General features: G+C 42.7%; 1 protein-coding gene across 1 annotated transcript in view; it reads right to left on the bottom strand.

Moving 5' to 3' along the window:
* Window positions 1-20,682, bottom strand: part of LOC139371172 (endothelin-converting enzyme 1-like) — a 44,524-nt gene extending 23,842 nt beyond the window's left edge. The window contains exon 1 of the mRNA XM_071111323.1: window positions 20,480-20,682. The gene's annotated coding sequence lies outside the window, so the exon portion shown is untranslated. The remainder of the gene's footprint in view (window positions 1-20,479) is intronic.
* Between the last annotated feature and the right edge of the window lie 644 nt (window positions 20,683-21,326).

Raw genomic sequence — 21,326 nt, 5'->3', positions numbered from 1 at the left:
TGTCAAAAAAGCAGAACATCTTTTTATAACAGATCACTCCCCATCTTCATAACAATTCTGTCAATATGACTTGACCATGATAATTGACATTCTAATGTTATACCTAGGAGTTTAGCTTGCTCAATGGTCACACCATTTATGTACAACTCCAGTTGAGGTTTAGGTCTTAGAGAATGTTTTGAAACAAATACAATGCTTTTAGTTTTAGATGTATTTAAGACCCATTTATTAATAATCACCCATTTTGATACTGACTGTAACTCTTTATTTAGAATTTCAGAAAGCCCACTGGCTTTGGGTGCTGAAATCTAGAATCACCCACATACATAGTCATTCTAGCTTTGTGTAATACCAGTGGCAAATCTTTTGTAAAAATTTAGAATATTAACAGCACCACTGCCCTGAGAAACACAACACTGTACATATCTGATGTTAGAGAAGTTTCCATTGAAGAACACTCTCTGGGTTCTATTGGATAAATAACTCTCCAACCATGTAATTGCAGGTGATGTAAAGCCATTGCAAGGGAGTTTTTTCAATAACAATACATTATCAATAACATCAAAGGATGCACTGAAATCTAACAATACAGCTCCAACTATCATCTTATTAACCATGGACTATTATTTCTCATGGTCTCATTGACTAGGTCTGGGACATGACTTTACATATTGTCTTTGCTTGTGTTCCTCCACAGCATGTGTGGATGTGTCTCGGAGCAGCAGGTGGCTATGAGAGGTCAATATTCCAGGAACATAGTGAAGCCATGGCTTCTGAGCATGGCTGTAAACCACAAGCATGTGTCAGTAATTCAACACTGATCCTGCAAACCAGACAATTATGTGTGGTACAGGAGCATTCGCCAGGAATAACTACATTACAAATCAAATCTTATTTATCACATGCGCCAAATACAACAGGTGTGGTAGACCTTACCATGAAATGCTTAGTTATAAACCCTACAATGTAGTTCAATAATGTCATGATGTGGCCCTCTTTGGGTATAGCGAGTGCCTTCCCCCTCTCTCCTCTCCTACATCCAGGTTCTGTTATCTCAGGTTGTAAATTCCCGGAGGAGACTCTCTCCCCCTGCCCATGCAGAAAGAGACACACAGAGAGAACAAAGGAACTTATTCTACATCACAGAACTTGAGAACTGAACAATATCCATGTTTTGAAGAATGTGTAAACGGTCGGTGGAGAAGCCAGCTACGACCCGATCCGTTTTGTTTCATGTTTGTGACCTCATGACAATACAGCCACATTACCATAACTCTGTTTATACAGGAGCCTCCGTTGAGGTTTACGTCTAATTATTGTATAAAATAAATTAGTAAAGATTAAACTATTTGTGAAATGATGTGATGCCATGTTAAACCGTTAATGTGAGAGAACTGTATTCCCTTTAAAGTTTAACTAAGTCATTGGCCCGCCCCCAGGAGCACAGACATGATCTGGCTCATGGGACAGCCCTTTTCTACTGTTATGAATAAAACCCCCACCTGAAGAAATCCTCTTCAGACCAAGCATACATCGGTCAGCTGAGGGGGCGAAGGTTGAGTAGAGACCACAAAAACCTCGGTATAAGCTAAGGTTGTAATGGTTGCTGAATTCCTAACCATCCCACGGGTGGAAATTGTTCAACTCTGAGACTATCGATCCCGACAGAATAAGAGCAAATCTTCGATACTAATTACTATTCTGCAGCTAGAAATTATGTGAACATGAGATGTGAAGACCAACAACCGCCGAAACAGCTATTCTATAAGAATATTTGTGAATGGTACTCTGAAGTATCTATTCTAACCACGAAAGACTCCAGGGAAGCAGAGAGACGCTTGGTTGAACTTTGCATTTCAATTAATATAACTATCAACTGTGTAGTGTCTCTTTTGTCTTTCCCGCCCTTCTCAGTCCACACCCACTTCCCTTTGTCCACCGAGCCGTCATATTGGCTTAACCCAGTAGGGAACCTACCCTATCATTTCCTCTTAACCATCTCTACTGTTTGTTTGTTTATGCGTTTCTGTGATTATTTAGTTAGTTAGTAAATAAATGATTACGACAATTGGTGTATGAATGATTCATAGTAAAGGCTGGGTTTGTGCAGATAACCAACAATTTATGATGTTTGGAATGAGACTGAGGTAAATAATAATTAATTAATTAGAAGACTAATTGATCAGATATTAACATTTCTGAAGTTATATTAGGAAAATTATAACTTTGTAATCTGAAGATGTTCCTTGGTGCCCCGACGTCCTAGTTAATTACATTTACATGATTAGTTTAATCACACAATAATAACTACAGAGAATTGATTTGATAAAATAACAGTCTTCAATTTAATGATGCCAAAGACACGACAATAGAGTTAAGAAAATGTTTACTAAATAAACTAAAGTAAAAATTATTATAATAAATAAAAAAGTAACAATAAAATAACATTAACGAGGCTATATACAGGGGGTACCGGTACCAAGTCAATGTGCGGGGGCACATGTTAGTCAAGGTCATTTGTACATGTACAGTGCCTTGCGAAAGTATTCGCCCCCCTTGAACTTTGCGACCTTTTGCCACATTTCAGGCTTCAAACATAAAGATATAAAACTGTATTTTTTTGTGAAGAATCAACAACAAGTGGGACACAATCATGAAGTGGAACGACATTTATTGGATATTTCAAACTTTTTTAACAAATCAAAAACTGAAAAATTGGGCGTGCAAAATTATTAAGCCCCCTTAAGTTAATACTTTAGCGCCACCTTTTGCTGTGATTACAGCTGTAAGTCGCTTGGGGTATGTCTCTATCAGTTTTGCACATCGAGAGACTGACATTTTTTCCCATTCCTCCTTGCAAAACAGCTCAAGCTCAGTGAGGTTGGATGGAGAGCATTTGTGAACAGCAGTTTTCAGTTCTTTCCACAGATTCTCGATTGGATTCAGGTCTGGACTTTGACTTGGCCATTCTAACACCTGGATATGTTTATTTTTGAACCATTCCATTGTAGATTTTGCTTTATGTTTTGGATCATTGTCTTGTTGGAAGACAAATCTCCGTCCCAGTCTCAGGTCTTTTGCAGACTCCATCAGGTTTTCTTCCAGAATGGTCCTGTATTTGGCTCCATCCATCTTTCCATCAATTTTAACCATCTTCCCTGTCTCTGCTGAAGAAAAGCAGGCCCAAACCATGATGCTGCCACCACCATGTTTGACAGTGGGGATGGTGTGTTCAGGGTGATGAGCTGTGTTGCTTTTACGCCAAACATAACGTTTTGCATTGTTGCCAAAAAGTTCAATTTTGGTTTCATCTGACCAGAGCACCTTCTTCCACATGTTTGGTGTGTCTCCCAGGTGGCTTGTGGCAAACTTTAAACGACACTTTTTATGGATATCTTTAAGAAATGGCTTTCTTCTTGCCACTCTTCCATAAAGGCCAGATTTGTGCAATATACAACTGATTGTTGTCCTATGGACAGAGTCTCCCACCTCAGCTGTAGATCTCTGCAGTTCATCCAGAGTGATCATGGGCCTCTTGGCTGCATCTCTGATCAGTCTTCTCCTTGTATGAGCTGAAAGTTTAGAGGGACGGCCAGGTCTTGGTAGATTTGCAGTGGTCTGATACTCCTTCCATTTCAATATTATCGCTTGCACAGTGCTCCTTGGGATGTTTAAAGCTTGGGAAATATTTTTGTATCCAAATCCGGCTTTAAACTTCTTCACAACAGTATCTCGGACCTGCCTGGTGTGTTCCTTGTTCTTCATGATGCTCTCTGCGCTTTTAACGGACCTCTGAGACTATCACAGTGCAGGTGCATTTATACGGAGACTTGATTACACACAGGTGGATTGTATTTATCATCATTAGTCATTTAGGTCAACATTGGATCTTTCAGAGATCCTCACTGAACTTCTGGAGAGAGTTTGCTGCACTGAAAGTAAAGGGGCTGAATAATTTTGCACGCCCAATTTTTCAGTTTTTGATTTGTTAAAAAAGTTTGAAATATCCAATAAATGTCGTTCCACTTCATGATTGTGTCCCACTTGTTGTTGATTCTTCACAAAAAAATACAGTTTTATATCTTTATGTTTGAAGCCTGAAATGTGGCAAAAGGTCGCAAAGTTCAAGGGGGCCGAATACTTTCGCAAGGCACTGTAGGTAGGGGTAACATGACTATGCATAGATAATAAACAGCGAGTAGCAGCAGTGTAAAAACAAAGGTGGCCATTTTGATTAATTGTTCAGCAGTCTTACGGCTTGGGGGTAGAAGCTGTTAAGGAGCCTTTTGGTCCTAGACTTGGCGCTCCGGTTCCGCTTGCCATGCGGTAGCAGAGAGAACAGTCTTATGACTTGAGTCTGACAATTGTTTGGGCCTTCCTCTGACACCGCCTAGTCATATACAGTGGCAAGAAAAAGTATGTGAACCCGTTGGAATTACCTGGATTTCTGCATAAATTGGTCATCAAATTTGATCTGATCTTCATCTAGGTCACAACAATAGCCAAACACGGTCTGCTTAAACTAATAACACACAAACAATTATACGTTTTCATGTCTTTATTGAACACACTGTGTTAACATTCACAGTGCAGGGTGGGAAAAGTATGTGAACCCTTGGATTTAATAACTGGTTGACCCTCCTTTGGCAGCAATGACATCAACCAAACTTTTTCTTGCCACTGTAGGTCCTGGATGGAAGGAAGCCTGGTCCCACTGATGCCGAGCAGTTGCCATACCAGGCGGTGATGCAACTGGTCAGGATGCTCTCGATGGTACAGCTGTAGAACTTTTTGAGGATCTGGGAACCCATGCAAAATCTTTTCAGTTACCTGAGGGGGAAAAGGTGTTGTTGTGCCCTTTTCACGGCTGTATTGGTGTGTTTGGACCATTATAGTTTGTTGGGGATGTGGAGACCAAGGAACTTGAAACTCTCGACCCGCTCCGCGTCATCTGACGACTTCCATATTTAGCGAGTCATTGGTACTTCCTGCTTTAATTTTAGCTTGTAAGCAGGAATCATGTGTAAGGGGAGTGTGTGTTTGTGCATGAACTTGGGTATGTGTTTCTGGGATGTGGGCATGCATGGCTAGGACCACAATTTGCTAAGAATTTTCAGTTTCACAAGGCAAAATGTCTTTGGATTATAACAGAGGATTATGTGGTTTTGTTCCATGGCTGACATTGGCATCTTGTTCATTTGGCGTAAACATAGCTATCCCTGGATTGCAAAAAATGAAGATTATTCTCTCCATCTATTAAATTAATTTCATAACTGACAAGTGAGTAACAGATCTCCTTCAATCTCCTTAACCTTTTACACTCGTACCTGGGTTGGAAATGGCAAATTTGGGTACTGATAAGTGCCTTAATTGTATGGGTTTTGACTGACAGTTGTTCTGAACTTGAGCACAGTAGGCAACAAAAAGTTGCCCCCATCCCTCCCACTAATTGAGCAACATTTGAAAATGCTTTTTTGTCTGGAGTGAAGGAAATGCTGTAAATTAAGAGGACTATGTATTTTGAAAGATGAGAAGTTGAGGATTATATTAAATACCACTTTGATGTCATACAAGCAAGCCAAATAAATGGCAAATCCAAATATGTGCTTCACATTTCCCAGTTAATCTGCTCACTCAAACCCTTGTCATTTTTCTGTCTTGTGTTCCACCTACCACACATTTTCCAGGAATATTATTAAGCTACTGAATGTATCCAGAGTACTTTCAGATTTCGTTATCAACAAATGCAGCGAAAGTACAGTAAATGTAAAATGCGCATACAATTTCTACCAATCTGCATGCGTGCGGATTTGGTTTCCATATGCACATTTTTGTGGAATACTTTAATTTCATTTATTATAATCAAAATACTATTCAAATCTAAATAAAAATGATACAAACCTAAAACGTAACTTCTATTGCCATTGCCCACTATGTAAAAATAACCTACATATAGTCAACAAATAAAAACATTGCAGTCTGCAAATAGAAAATATCCCGACAAAAATAAATATCCTATAAATCACATTGTCTACGCCTGGACTGTATGCTACAGTTTCCCATGCCAGTGAGCTCGGGACGGTAGGCTATTTTCGCAAGGGATAAGAAGCAGTGCTTGAATTGGGCAGGAGCTCACCAGAGCTGAGTAAAAGCACCTCAAATGTTCTACTGCTTGAGCTACTCTTCATCTTCTAGAATATTAGCTCAAAAGTATTGTGACGCTCCTGCACCTAAATATAAACACTACCAGCACCCAAAATGAGTACCGGAACCTATTTCAGTCCAAGTCAAGCACTGATAAGAAGTAATCAGTTAGACCTATTTACCACTGGATCAGAGCATGACATTTTTTTAAATACATTGAGGAACTATTGTCATTCTCAATGGATATAAAAACAAATATTTTGTTTGCTTGCTGTTTGGGGTGAAGAAAACATTACTTTGAAAAGCTCCAGAGCTCATTAGTGGTGGTGCCCTAATCCAATCAGAAATACTATCAGATCTCCAAATGGGCACATACAGTGCCTTGCGAAAGTATTCGGCCCCCTTGAACTTTGCGACCTTTTGCCACATTTCAGGCTTCAAACATAAAGATATAAAACTGTATTTTTTTGTGAAGAATCAACAACAAGTGGGACACAATCATGAAGTGGATCGACATTTATTGGATATTTCAAACTTTTTTAACAAATCAAAAACGGAAAAATTGGGCGTGCAGAATTATTCAGCCCCTTTACTTTCAGTGCAGCAAACTCTCTCCAGAAGTTCAGTGAGGATCTCTGAATGATCCAATGTTGACCTAAATGACTAATGATGATAAATACAATCCACCTGTGTGTAATCAAGTCTCCATATAAATGCACCTGCACTGTGATAGTCTCAGAGGTCCGTTAAAAGCGCAGAGAGCATCATGAAGAACAAGGAACACACCAGGCAGGTCCGAGATACTGTTGTGAAGAAGTTTAAAGCCGGATTTGGATACAAAAAGATTTCCAAAGCTTTAAACATCCCAAGGAGCACTGTGCAAGCGGTAATATTGAAATGGAAGGAGTATCAGACCACTGCAAATCTACCAAGACCTGGCCGTCCCTCTAAACTTTCAGCTCATACAAGGAGAAGACTGATCAGAGATGCAGCCAAGAGGCCCATGATCACTCTGGATGAACTGCAGAGATCTACAGCTGAGGTGGGAGACTCTGTCCATAGGACAACAATCAGTCGTATATTGCACAAATCTGGCCTTTATGGAAGAGTGGCAAGAAGAAAGCCATTTCTTAAAGATATCCATAGAAAGTGTTGTTTAAAGTTTGCCACAAGCCACCTGGGAGACACACCAAACATGTGGAAGAAGGTGCTCTGGTCAGATGAAACCAAAATTGAACTTTTTGGCAACAATGCAAAATGTTATGTTTGGAGTAAAAGCAACACAGCTGAAGACACCATCCCCACTGTCAAACATGGTGGTGGCAGCATCATGGTTTGGGCCTGCTTTTCTTCAGCAGGGACAGGGAAGATGGTTAAAATTGATGGGAAGATGGATGGAGCCAAATACAGGACCATTCTGGAAGAAAACCTGATGGAGTCTGCAAAAGACCTGAGACTGGGACGGAGATTTGTCTTCCAACAAGACAATGATCCAAAACATAAAGCAAAATCTACAATGGAATGGTTCAAAAATAAACATATCCAGGTGTTAGAATGGCCAAGTCAAAGTCCAGACCTGAATCCAATCGAGAATCTGTGGAAAGAACTGAAAACTGCGGTTCACAAATGTTCTCCATCCAACCTCACTGAGCTCAAGCTGTTTTGCAAGGAGGAATGGGAAAAAATGTCAGTCTCTCGAAAAGTCGCAAAGTTCAAGGGGGCCGAATACTTTCGCAAGGCACTGTATATATGCCAACATTTGCGCGCAGGCCAAATGTTGGCATTTCCTTCTACACTATGTGGGGCCACAGTGTCTCCTGACCCCTCCTGTCTCAGCCTCCAGTATTTATGCTGCAGTAGTTTATGTGTCGGGGGGCTAGGGTCAGTTTGTTATATCTGTAGGAGGAGTACTTCTCCTGTCCTATCCAGTGTCCTGTGTGAATTTAAGTATGCTCTCTCTAATTCTCTCTTTCTCTCTTTCTTTCTCTCTCTCTCGGAGGACCTGAGCCCTAGGACCATGCCTCAGGACTACCGGGCATGATGACTCTTTGCTGTCCCCAGTCCACCTGGCCGTGCTGCTGCTCCAGTTTCAACTGTTCTGCCTGTGATTATTATTATTTGACCATGCTGGTCATTTATGAACATTTGAACATCTTGGCCATGTTCTGTTATAATCTCCACCCGGCACAACCAGAAGAGGACTGGCCACCCCACATAGCCTGGTTCCTCTATAGGTTTCTTCCTAGGTTTTGGCCTTTCTAGGGAGTTTTTCCTAGCCACCGTGCTTCTACACCTGCATTGCTTGCTGTTTGGGGTTTTAGGCTGGTTTTCTGTACAGCACTTTGAGATATCAGCTGATGTACGAAGGGCTATATAAATCAATTTGATTTGATGTGTAATCAAGTGCGCGTCCTTACTCAAAATTGTCAGGAGCACTCCAAACAAAAGACAAAGACTAAATTTACAAAAAAAACTCCTAAAAGGAATAAAATAAACCAATACTTATTTCTCGCAAGTGTAGCATAGGTTATGCACTTTGCAAACATTGTGTCCACTCTGACAAGAATGGTAAAAGACTGGAATGGTAATATATTGAATGCATTACCAGAAATTACAGTAACCAATCAAACATTGTAGATTAGAAATTATAGTAATTAACGGTAAATGTACTACCGATCCACAACGACCAGGATCGTGGTGTTGCCCTGTGACGGAGGAAGATCAGTCAGGAAGTCCACCCGACAGGTGTGACCAAGGCCACTGTGGAACGGGAAGGGGTTGTTATTGCCCTCGGGGCAGGTGCCTAGGAGCCTTGCACTGAGCGCACACCGAGCAGGAGGAAACATAAACCCTCACGTCCTCAGCCAATGTGGACAACCAGTACTTCCCACTAAGACTTCGCACCGTCCTACCGATGCCCGGATGACCAGAGGAGGGTGACGTATGAGCCCACCAGATCAATCTGTCACGAACATCGAACGGAACGTACACCCGTCCAGCTGGACACTGAGGTGAAGTAGGCTCTGAACGTGACGCCCGCTCGATGTCGTGTCCACCTCCCATACCACCGGTGGCACCAGACAAGAGGCCGGAAGTATGGGAGTGGGATCGATGGACCGCTCCCCTGTATCATAGAGTCGTGACAGTGCGTTCTCCTTAGAGTTCTGAGAACCTGGTCTATATGATATCGTAAACCTAAAACGGGTGAAAAACATAGCCCACCTTGCCTGGCGAGGGTTCAGTCTCCTCGCCGCCCGGATGTACTCTAGATTACGGTGTTCAGTCCAGGTGAGAAAAGGGTGTTTAGCCCCCTCAAGCCAATGTCTCCACACCTTCAGAGACCTGACGACAGCCAACAACTCCCGGCCCCCCACGTCATAGTTTCGCTCAGCCGGGGCGGAGCTTCGGTGAAATACCCGAGCGCTGTGAGTGCACGGCTCCAATCCCAGCCTCGGACGCGTCCACCTCCACTATGAATGCCAAAGAGGGATCCGGATGGGCCAGCACGGGAGCAGAGGTAAACAGAGCCTTCAGGTGACATAAAGCTCTGTCCACCTCAGCCGACCACCGCAGACGCACCGGTTCCCCCTTCAGCAGTGAGGTAATGGGAGCAGCCACCAGCCTAAAACCCCGGATAAACCTTCAGTAGTAGTTGGCAAACCCTAAAAACCACTGCACTTCCTTTACCGTGTTGGGAGTAGGCCAAATACGCACGGCTGCAATGCAGTCACACTCCATCACCAACCCCAATGTGGAAATGCGATATCCTAGGAAGGAGACGGCCTGTTGGAAGAACAAGCATTTCTCAACCTTAACGTACAGGTCATGCTCCAACAGTCACCCAAGTACTCTGCGCTCCAGAGCCACATGCGCGGCACGTGTAGCGGAATATGTCAGAATGTCATCGATATAAACCACCACACCCTGCCTGTGCAGGTCCCTGAGAATCTCATCTACAAAGGATTGGAAGACTGCTGGAGCATTCTTCAACCCGTACGGCATGACGAGGTACTCATAATGGCCTGATGTGGTACTAAACGCTGTCTTCCACTCATTTCCCTCCTGGATACGCACCAAGTTATTGGCGCTCCTGAGATACAGTTCTGTGAAGAAGCGTGCCCTGTGAAATGACTCAATCGCCGTGGCGATGAGAGGTAGCGGGTAACTGTACCCCACTGTAATGGTATTTAGACCTCTATAGTCAATGCATGGACGCAGACCTCCCTCCTTCACAAAAAATAAACTCGAGGAGGCAGGTGACGTGGAGGGCCGAATGTACCCCTGCCCCAGAGATATATGTCTCCATAGCCACCGAGACGGTGACTCCTGGGAAGTGCGGCATCTACCAGGAGATTTATCGCACAATCCCCTCATCGATGAGGTGGTAATTGAGTAGCCTTCTTTTTACTGCATATTCTGAGGGAATGTGCATGGTGGAGACTTGGTCTGGACTCTCCACCATTGTTGCACCGATGGAAACTCCTACACACCTGCCTGAGCACTCCTCCGACCACCCCTGAAGAGCCCTCTGTTGCCACAAAATCTTGGCGTTGTGACGGGCCAACCAGGGGCATCCCCAGCATCACGGGAAACGCAGGAGAATCAATAAGGAAGAGACTAATTATCTCCCCATGACCCCCCTGCGAAACCATGTCCAGTGGAGCCGTGGCCTCCCTGATTAGCCCTGAACCTAATGGTCGACTATCTAAAAAGTGCCCGAACAGTGCCCTACCTGCCTGTCGTCTCGACTCCCAGAAGAGCTCCTCCAGCACCGGTCAGCAGTGTGCCCTCTACGACCACATCTGGTGCAGGAAAGTGCTCCTCCTCCGGTCGCCCTCGCTGCAGCACCTCCGAGCTCCATGGGCGGTGGAGCAGAGGTGCTGGGGGATGAAACGGACAGATCCTGATCCGGACGTCCGGCGGGTAGCCAGCAAGTTGTCCAGCCGAATGGACATATCCACCAGCTGGTCCAAGGTGAGGGTGGTATCTCTTCAGGCTAGCTCCCTATGGACGTCCTCACGCAAACTACACCTATAGTGATCGATCAAGGCCCTGTTGTTCCATCCCGCGCTGGCAGCCAAGGTCCGGAACTCCAGTGCGAAGTCCTACGCGCTCCTTGTCTCCTGCCTGAGATGGAACAGACGTTCACCCGCCGTGAACTCCGGGTAGTGGTCCCTCGCCGAGTCTCCATCATTTCAGACCGCGTTGGCCCACTCCAGGGCTTTGCCTGAGAGGCAGGAGACGAGGGCGTTCACTCTCTCATGTCCCGAAGGAGCCGGGTGAACGGTTTCCAGGGAGAGCGAGCCGAATACCACTGGAGCCAGGTGACAAATGAGAGGGTTGTGGGGGTGGTTGTAGTGTGGCTGGTGGAGGAAGGCCACCTCTCTCCCACCTGTCCATCGTCGCCATCACCTGATCCATCGCTGTTCCCAGACTGCCTTATGTTGTTGAATGCGTTCCTCCATTGATGTCGGAGTCAGCAGGAGCAGACGCTCAATAAGGGCAAGTCCAAAAAAACGGGACAGTACAATACCCAAAAACAACGCCCAAGTCAATGGGAACTAACAGTAAGGCGCAAAAACACAACGCACCTTACTATAATAAACACACCCAAAATACACTGAGGAAAGCCTCCACAAGCAACAAGAAAATAATCCCGCACAAACCTAAGCAGGGAAACGGGGGTAAATATACACATAGAAATGAAAGCATATGAAAACCAGGTGTGAATGAACCAAAGACAAAACAAACGGAAAATGAAACATGGATCGGTGATGGTTAGTAGGCTGGCGACGCCGACCGCCGAGCACCTCCCGAACAGGGAGAGGAACCACCTTCGGTGGAAGTCGTGACAGGAGGAATGGGCCAAAATTCATCAACTTATTGTGGGAAGCTTGTGGAAGGCTACCCGAAACGTTTGACCCAAGTTAAACAATTTAGAGGCAATGCTACCAAATACTAATTGAGTGCATAAATCATTCTCTCTACTATAATTCTGACATTTCACATTCTTAAAATAAAGTGGTGATCCTAACTGACCTAAGTCAGGGAAGTTTTACTTGGATTAAATGTCAGAAATTGTGAAAAACTGAGTTTGGCTAAGGTGTATGTAAACTTCCGACCTCAACTGAAAATATAATAAAAATGTGTTCCCTCCTTCTGTGAACCGTGACCCAAAAACCGAGGTACAGTATGTACCAAGCTGTGGATTTAGTTAACCGTTACACCCCTAGAATGTAGGCTAATTAAACGGGGACTGGTGAACTTCACTGCATGTGCCCTACATTGCATGTAGACTTACTAGGAGTCTAATGAATGTGTTCTTAATATTTTTCTAGAATTGTCTTAAACTGCTTTTGTTTTAAACTCACAGAGCCACTCCAAGGGATCATGGGCCATACATAGCCTGTCCCTGCCACCTGTAGGTTGTCCAGAGTCAGTGAGCCACACTACAGTACAGATACTGCCCCTCAGCAGTCAAACACATGTTAACCCTTTAGTGTACCCTAGGGGGAACCACTGTAGCCAGGAACATATTTAAAATATTCCAACATTACACCCACAAACACAGCCATGTAAATTGCTCCATTGGAATTTGGCACAGTTGTCACAGCCAACCCACAACACAAACCAGTCCAACACATCACATAGGCACAACATTAGACTTAAATGTTTTAGGTAAATAGGTGTAAATAGGTTAATTTTGGTTTTGGTTGCGTCCAAAACAGAGACTTGTGCTCGTGACTGCATCACAAAGTATACTGTATGAAGGTTGGGTTTGTATCAATCCTGCCCACATGTACCACAGCTGGCAGCACATAAGTAATCATCCATTCTGAGTGCAGCTGCACACGACCTAATCGTAATGCCTGTGGTAAATTTGGGTTTACTTTGGATGTCCCTATGGGGCTAGTTAGGGACCATCGGTAAATTACACAATGTACATGGGACAATGTAAAAATTGCAATAGCACCAAATTTCAATGACTTAAAAAACCTCAGGCCAACTAGAGATTGTGGAAATGCATATAGAAATATTGAAAGCATTTAATAAGAAAACAAAAAAGTGTGCAACGTGAAAATATTGTCTCATTTACAGTATATTGGGCAATTTATTCACGGTCTATAGCTAGCTCCGGAGATAGGCTATCCAAAGTCAAATACATTTTTCCACGGTTGCACACCAGCTGGCTGAAGCTAATTGGCGAAATAATTTGTCTAACTCTTCCCACCTGCGAACACATACAAGAGACACCCACATCAAACCACACCCCGAAACCAACTCGTGTTTGAATTCAGCCATGGCTGTTAGCATTTCTTTATTAACCAAATCTAAAATGAGTCCAAATCAGGAAGTGCAGTTTGCCGACGTGTGATTAGTGAAGATGCTGTGATGGAGGGTATGGAGAGAAAGTTGGAGAAGTAACAGCTGCACTTGAATGTGATCATCATGGTTGATAGTTCTGATGAAATGGGTCGGGAGAATGAGTGTCAAGGACAGTAACAGGAAAAAGAGAAACCATGCTACTGAAAGCAGTGATGCTTCTAGTGCAGAGAGCGTGAGGGTGAAGATGGGAAACAAGAGTAATGATGTGTAGGAGTGTAAAGTTGTGATGGTATTTGATGTGACCACAGGTCAGGTGATGGTGTTTGATGTGATCTACACCCAATCCTACTAACGTAAAGAAAGAAAGAAACTCAGCAAAAAAAAGAAAAGGCCCTTTTTCAGGACCCTGTCTTTCATAGATAATTCGTAAAAATCCAAATAACTTCAAAGATGTTCGTTGTAAAGGGTTTAAACTCTGTATCCCATGCTTGTTCAATGAATGAACATGCACCTGTGGAACGGTTGTTAAGACACTAACCACTTACAGACGGTAGGCAATTAAGGTCACAGTTATGAAAACTTCGGATACTAAAGAGGCCTTTCTACTGACTCTGAAAAACACAAAAGGAAAGATGTCCAGGGTCCCTGCTCATCTGCATGAACGTGCCGTTGGCATGCTGCAAGGAGGCATGAGGACTCCAGATGTGGCCAGGGCAATAAATTGCAATGTCTGTACTTTGACACACCTAAGACAGTGCTACAGGGAGACAGGACGGACAGCTGATCGTCCTCGTAGTGGCAGACTATGTGTAACAACACCTGCACAGGATCGGTACCTCCGAACATCACACCTTCAGGACAGGTACAGGATGGCAACAACAATTGCCCGATTTACACCAGGAACACACAATCCCTCCATCAGTGCTCAGACTGTCCCCAATAGGCTGAGAGAGGCTGGACTGAGGGCTTAGTAGGCATGTTGTAAGGCAGGTCCACACCAGACATCACCGGCAACAACGTCGCCTATGGGCACAAACCCATCATCGCTGGACCAGACAGGACTGGCAAAAAGTGCTTTCACTGACCAGTCACGGTTTTGTCTCGCCAGGGGTGATGGTCGGATTCGCGATTATCATCGAAGAAATGATCATTACACCGAGGTCTGTACTCTGCAGCGGGATCGATTTGGAGGGTCCGTCATGGTCTGGGGCGGTGTGTCACAGCATCATCAGACTGAGCTTGTTGTCATTGCAGGCAATCTCAACGCTGTGCGTTACAGGGAAGACATCCTCCTCCCTCATGTGGTACCCTTCCTCCAGGCTCATCCTGACATGACCCTCCAGCATGACAATGCCACCAGCTATACTGTTCGTTCGGTGCATGCTTTCCTGCAAGACAGGAATGTCAGTGTTCTGCCATGGCCAGTGAAGAGCCCGGATCTCAAGCCCATTGAGCACATCTGGGACATGTTGGATTGGAGGGTGAGGGCTAGAAATGTCCGGGAACTTGCAGGTGCCTTGATTGAAGAGTGGGGTAACATCTCACAGCAAGAACTGGCAAATCTGGTGCAGTCCATGAGGAGGAGATACACTGCAGTACTTAATGCAGCTGGTGGCCACACCAGATATTGACTGTTACTTTTGATTCTGACCCCCCTTTGTTCAGGGACACATTATCCCATCTCTGTTAGTCACATGTCTGTGGAACTTGTTCAGTTTATGTCTCAGTTGTTGAATCTTGCTATGTATATTTACACATGTTAAATTTGCTGAAAATAAACACAGTTGACAGTGAGAAGACGTTTATTTTTTTGCTGAGTTTAGGTGAAGTAAAACTAGTCTGGTTCATTGGAAATGGTAGACTGATAATACTCTGTGGTCAGCAGCAGAAGATTCTTCAAATGGAATATCTCAATCGGAAGAAGATCAAAGCCATGTCCATGGAGTGTATGCTATGTTGAGGAGAATCATTTCTGGGGTCCCACTATCTATGTCCATCTATGTCCAATTTGAAGGGAGGCATAGTGTTTGAGAGCAAAAGTTTGATTTGTAGGAAAGAGCGTCAAAGTTTGAATATCCAAGAATTTGTTCCATCCCCATTGTGGTGTTTTAAATGTCAAATAAAGAAGAATGGGACATGTAGCTGCTCACTGTAAAGAAAAGAAAAGTGTGGACTGGGGGAATAATCTGAAGGCTAAGTGTTGTAATTGTGGGGTGGAACACAATGCAACATTTGGTGGATGCCAGGTGCAGAGAGGGGCAGGAGAGGCCCAGAGATATAGAATCATGATTTCTCATATGCAGAGGCTGTAAAACAGATTGGTAGAACTATATGCGGACTGATGGAGCTACCATGGTTTCTACCGTAGTAAGTGGACCTAGTGTCAGAACTGGTGCTTCTACTAGTCCTGACATGGTTTTGAGACCTGTTCAGAAATCTTGTTTACACAAATGTGCTGTGTCAAAGCTCACTTTTGCTAGTAAATAAAATTGACTTCATAGCTTTCATTGGAAAGGTTATCAACACGGCTCGGATTATGGAAAGCTGAAATGACAGGTTGAAGATTATTGTGGATATGGCAACAGTTATTAGGAGTAACAGGTGTTACTGTTGACATGAAGTTAGTAGGGATTTATTTGTTTATTTATATTAAACGTTTGTTTGTGGACCGCCATTATACCATAGAAGTGCAGTCAAAGATTTTTACAACTAACCGAAGATAGACCAGAGCCTCGTTTCCAATGGGAGCAAATTATTCATAGTAGGTAGAACCAAGCACGAGATAGTGAGATCCTATTGGCACGTCTAGCATGTATTTGCATATTTATGTCTGGGAACGGCTACTCTGGGAAGTGCGCATGTGCAATAACTTAATCTGCCCTTGCACTTCTTCTAAACAACACAGCTTTTTGTCAAACTTTGTCAACGGGTAAAGTCTACAAAATGAAATCCACTCTGTTTGTTACAGATTCTACTTTTGAAAACAGAAAACTGTATGCAGATCAAGTGTTTCATCTAAGAGAAAATGTGCAGAATGTTGGCCAAAATCCATCTCGCTGGGCTTCTTATCACCATATCTGGTAGTGAGTGGAAACGCCAACCGGCTGCTTCACATTTATACATCCATCTGTGGTGCAGTCGCTCTTTAAGGAGTGGCATATGGAAGCTTGTTTACACCTGGACATTACAGCTCAGGTAGATTACCTGTGTCTGCTGCTGCATGTAGGCCTATGTTTACTGCCAAGAAACTCTCATGCTTACCCCTGGGCCCTAGGTAATGAATAACCACTATACAAACAAGGATGATGACAAGTACAAACTAGCCGAATAAACTCAACTCCACGATTTACCATGGTGTTGGGTGGATTGCACAGGAGGTTGGTGGCACCTTAATTGATGAGGACAACAACCACCCGAGCCACTGATTGTTCACCCCGCTATCATCCAGAAGGCGAGGTCAGTACAGGTGCATCAAAGCAGGGACCGAGAGACTGAAAAACAGCTTCTATCTCAAGGCCATCAGACTGTTAAACAGCCACCACTAACATTGAGTGGCTGCTGCCAACATACTGACTCAACTCCAGCTCACTTTAATAATGGAAATTGATGGGAAAAATGTATCACTAGCCACTTTAAACAATGCCACTTAATATAATGTTTACAAACCCTACATTACTCATCTCATATGTATATGTATATACTGTACTCTATATCATATACTGCATCTTTATGTAATAGATGTATCACTAGCCACTTTAAATTCTGCCACTTTGTTTACATACCCTACTGTCAAGACGTTGGCCTGGGGGGTAGGTTTATGTCAGTCATAAATACCTCTTCCCCCCCTTTTCCTCTCTCTACCCTACTGAGGTTACATTTGTAAAACCCTTGGTTAACATAGAGATTCTGGGAACGTCAGTAGGAGGGGGGAAATGAACTATATTCTGGTAATCCGAACAATTGAACAAATGCGGTGGTACTTAATGAATATGATGGTTGTCATCGGTTGTCATCTGAGACATTCTCATCAATGATAAGATTACATAAACTCTACAGTGGAAAGTCTACACATCAGAGTTATCGGATTCACATGGAATTGTTGTTCAACTTAAATGTTTGAATATGAAATTATTTGTGATGGGATGAAATAGATGATTTTAACTTCTAAAATGTGAGATTTGGGTTTTCATAAGATATGGCTCTGCTCAATCAGTGGCCCGCCCCTGTGAAGGGACATGGGCTATAAAACTTTTCAAACACGCCCTCCTCTCCCTTCCTTTATAAGCACTTGACAACAATATAACCTCCTGTTCCGAGGATGTAGGACGACGGTCCTATGTCAGAATGGTTCAGATAATAACTACAGAACGAAGCCAACATCAGCGTGAGCTTTGGTTGCGAATGGTATGAACTTTGAACTCTTATTCACTACAGAAGTGATACCTCCTAGCCGTTGAGTTAGCAACAGCAGACGCAACGAGGGTTAGGAAGGAACAGACAGAGTATCCTGTCTATCACCCAACGACGTTACTACAACGTATGCAATTGACAACCAGAGATATTCTTCAAAGGACTCGGTTTGGCAACACGGCCTTCCATCTACCACCAACCTACAGCAGCTCAGAGTAAATATTTATTGCATTTTCCTTTGGGCGGTAATTTAGAATGTATCAGATACTGTATTTACGATAGCACAGCTTCTCCCTGTGTCCCTCAGTCTTCCCGCTCTTTCACTCAAACCCAGCCCTTTTCCTTTGTGTAACAAGCTGTCATATCTGTTCCGCTCGCTAGGGACGTTTTCCTTTATGACGTAATTTGTAATCAAGTTATGATTTAATTATGTGTATGTGTAATTCTGTGTGATTAGTTAGGTATTTTGTAAATAAATAATTAAACCCAATTTTGTATTGCTGATTCAAATTGTTAGCCAGGGTTCGTGCAGATAACCAAGAATTTACAACTTTCAGATGAGACTGAATTAAGATGACAATTGATATGGACTGCTATTGATGTAAAATATTACTAGGTCTTTAAGAGTTCATTTGGAAGATAACAGCTCTATAAATATTATTTTGTGGTGCCCGACTCGTTAGTTAATTACATTTACATGATTAGCTCAATCAGGTGATACTATAAATTATTTTATAGAATAGCATGTCATATCACTTAATCCAGCATAGCTGTTACGGATACAAGTATCCTGTGTGTGTATCCTGTGTGTGTTTTCTTTTCTCTCCGTCTCCCCTCACAGGTGAAAATCATCACTCCCCAATCAGTCAACAATCAACCCATCAATCAGAAGACACACCTCCTCCTGTTTCCTACCCTATCACAGTTCCTTCCCCATGGTTTAAAAACCCCATCATTTGTTTGCTCTAGAGCTCTCAATCTCTTTGTAAATACCATGTTGGTAGATCTCTGTTCTTCATAGATTTCAGTAGCTCAATCTCTCTGTAAATGCCATGTATGTAGAGCTCTCTGTTTCACTCTCTCTTTGTGTATTAACCTCTCTTTTGTTTGAGCACCTCCATATCACTTTGTCATCTCCTGTGAGTATTGTTTTTGCTTATGGTGTTTGCTGGTGGGAAAAAGGGGAAACCAAGACAAGTCGCCCATGGGCATACACTACCCGTAGGTGAACTTTGTTAAAAACACTAGTTAGAACTGGGCGGACCACCCACTGTATTTTTGGTTAGTTAGCTGTTGTTAAAGTAGGCTAGTCTAGCTTAGGGGTGTTTTTGCATATTTGTTTCTTTCCTTGGGTCCAGCTCAGCCCTTTTTCCTGCTCCCCCCATTACCGTGTGTTTATCAAATAAACCTTGAGTTTGACGGTAGATTTCAGTTGTCCTGGTTATTACGTTCACACTTTTACTTTGTCACAATTATAATTTGCATGAGTTATGTTACGTGTCTCATTACCATCCCCCCCTAGACTGTCGGGCCAAAAGGGATTCGTAACAATAGCCAAAGACACAACACTACATTACTCATCTCATATGTATATAATGTACTCGATACCATCTACTGCATCTTGCCTATGCCGTTCTGTACCATCACTCATTCATATTTTTGTACATATTCTTTATCCCTTTACACTTGTGTGTGTATAAGGTAGTAGTTGTGGAATTGTTAGGTTAGATTACTCGTTGGTTATTACTGCATTGTCGGAACTAGAAGCACAAGCATTTCGCTACACTTGCATTAACATCTGCTAACCATGTGTATGTGACAAATCAAATTTGATTTAATTGATGAGGATGGGCTTGTGGTAATGGCTTGAGTGGAATAAGTGGAATGGTATCAAATACAAACGCATGGTTTGATGCCATTCCATTTGATCTGTTCCAGCCATTATTATGAGCAGTCCTCCCCTCAGCAGATTCCAATGGTGGATTGGAGCTCAGAATTCACATAAAGAAAAAAAATTGTATTCAAAATGATGGATTTCAGCAGCAAAAGAATAGCCTGCATTTACACATGACATTGTATTGTGTAAATGCGGCTTTGAAATCTGTCTTTTTTTATTTTAAAAACTACATTTTATGTAACTTCAGAACTCCAGTCCACCTACACTAGTCACTCCTCAACTCCATCATTAATGGTAGAGTTGACTTCAGTCAGCTAGTAACAAACCAACTATGAATTTAACATTAGCCTTGTATTTTTTCTTACAATGAAAGAGTGTTCAAGACATAAAAGGCTTATCTGTCCACATGATCATAATAAGGCAACAATTATTAAGTCAGGGAGTAGGCCTAAAATGCAGAGAATTACTAGTTTTGATCATGCAGGAACCAGTTGCCCCGGGAATTATGCTAAAGATATTACCTCATGTCATGGTCGCAAACGTTAATAAAAACCTTAATTGCACATCATCAATTTTTTGGCGCACCACGTCATCACACGTAGATGCTCCAAATGTAGATTTACAGCAATGACAGCCAATAAATTCAGTTCATAAACATAAGGTTTGTAATTAAGATACATTTGATATGGAACAGGTTCTTACCACCAATATTTCAGCTCACTCCGTCTACTCTATACGTTCCTCTCAAGTGCCTTCAGCGGACAGCTGTTGGTGTGCCAGACGCAACAAATGAGTGACGAACTGTATTTTCGGTCATATAGTGCGAACATATAACGCGAAAGTACCACGTAAATATTGAGTTTCCATGCTGACCCTGAAATAACATGTCCAACCAACAGCAAAATGAGAAAGGATTCACTATTATTCTAACCAATAGGATTTGAGAAATGGGTGGGTTTTAATAAAACTTAATACCCTTTCTTAGAAAATTCCACACTGTGGTGCAATTAATTTACAAAAAGTTCTGAGGAAAAAATGGTTGCACTTTACTAAGTATCCACAACACTAGGCCTATGTATTTACAGTACATGCTTGTCTAGACTTTGTAGGTACAGCCAGGTACAGTTATATTTTTCCTACTTAGGTTCTAACTGCTACCTGTTTTGGTTTATGCAATTTTCATGGATTTGCAAATAAAAGTAGAAGATATATAATTGATCGGCAGGGTAGCCTAGTGGTTAGAGCGTTGGACTAGTAACCGGAAGGTTTCAAGTTCAAACTCCTGAGCTGACAAATCTGTTCTGCCCCTGAACAGGCAGTTAACCCACTGTTCCTAGGCTGTCATTGAAAATGAGATTTTGTTCTTAACTGACTTGCCTAGTTAAATAAAGGTCAAATAAAAATTCCTGGGTTTACCTGAAAATAATTGCAACGTGTTGATACATAAACAATTTTGTCAAGGGTTACAGCATTTAAGGATTAAGGAACATGTATTGTTGACTGGGCGTTTCTTTACAGTCTTAACATGCAGAGCAATCACTTAAAGTGT

Source organism: Oncorhynchus clarkii, chromosome 17 (genome assembly GCF_045791955.1).
Source record: "Oncorhynchus clarkii lewisi isolate Uvic-CL-2024 chromosome 17, UVic_Ocla_1.0, whole genome shotgun sequence".
Lineage (NCBI taxonomy): Eukaryota > Metazoa > Chordata > Actinopteri > Salmoniformes > Salmonidae > Oncorhynchus > Oncorhynchus clarkii.
Note: the sequence above shows the minus strand (reverse complement) of the source record. Positions and strands in the feature narration are given on the sequence as shown.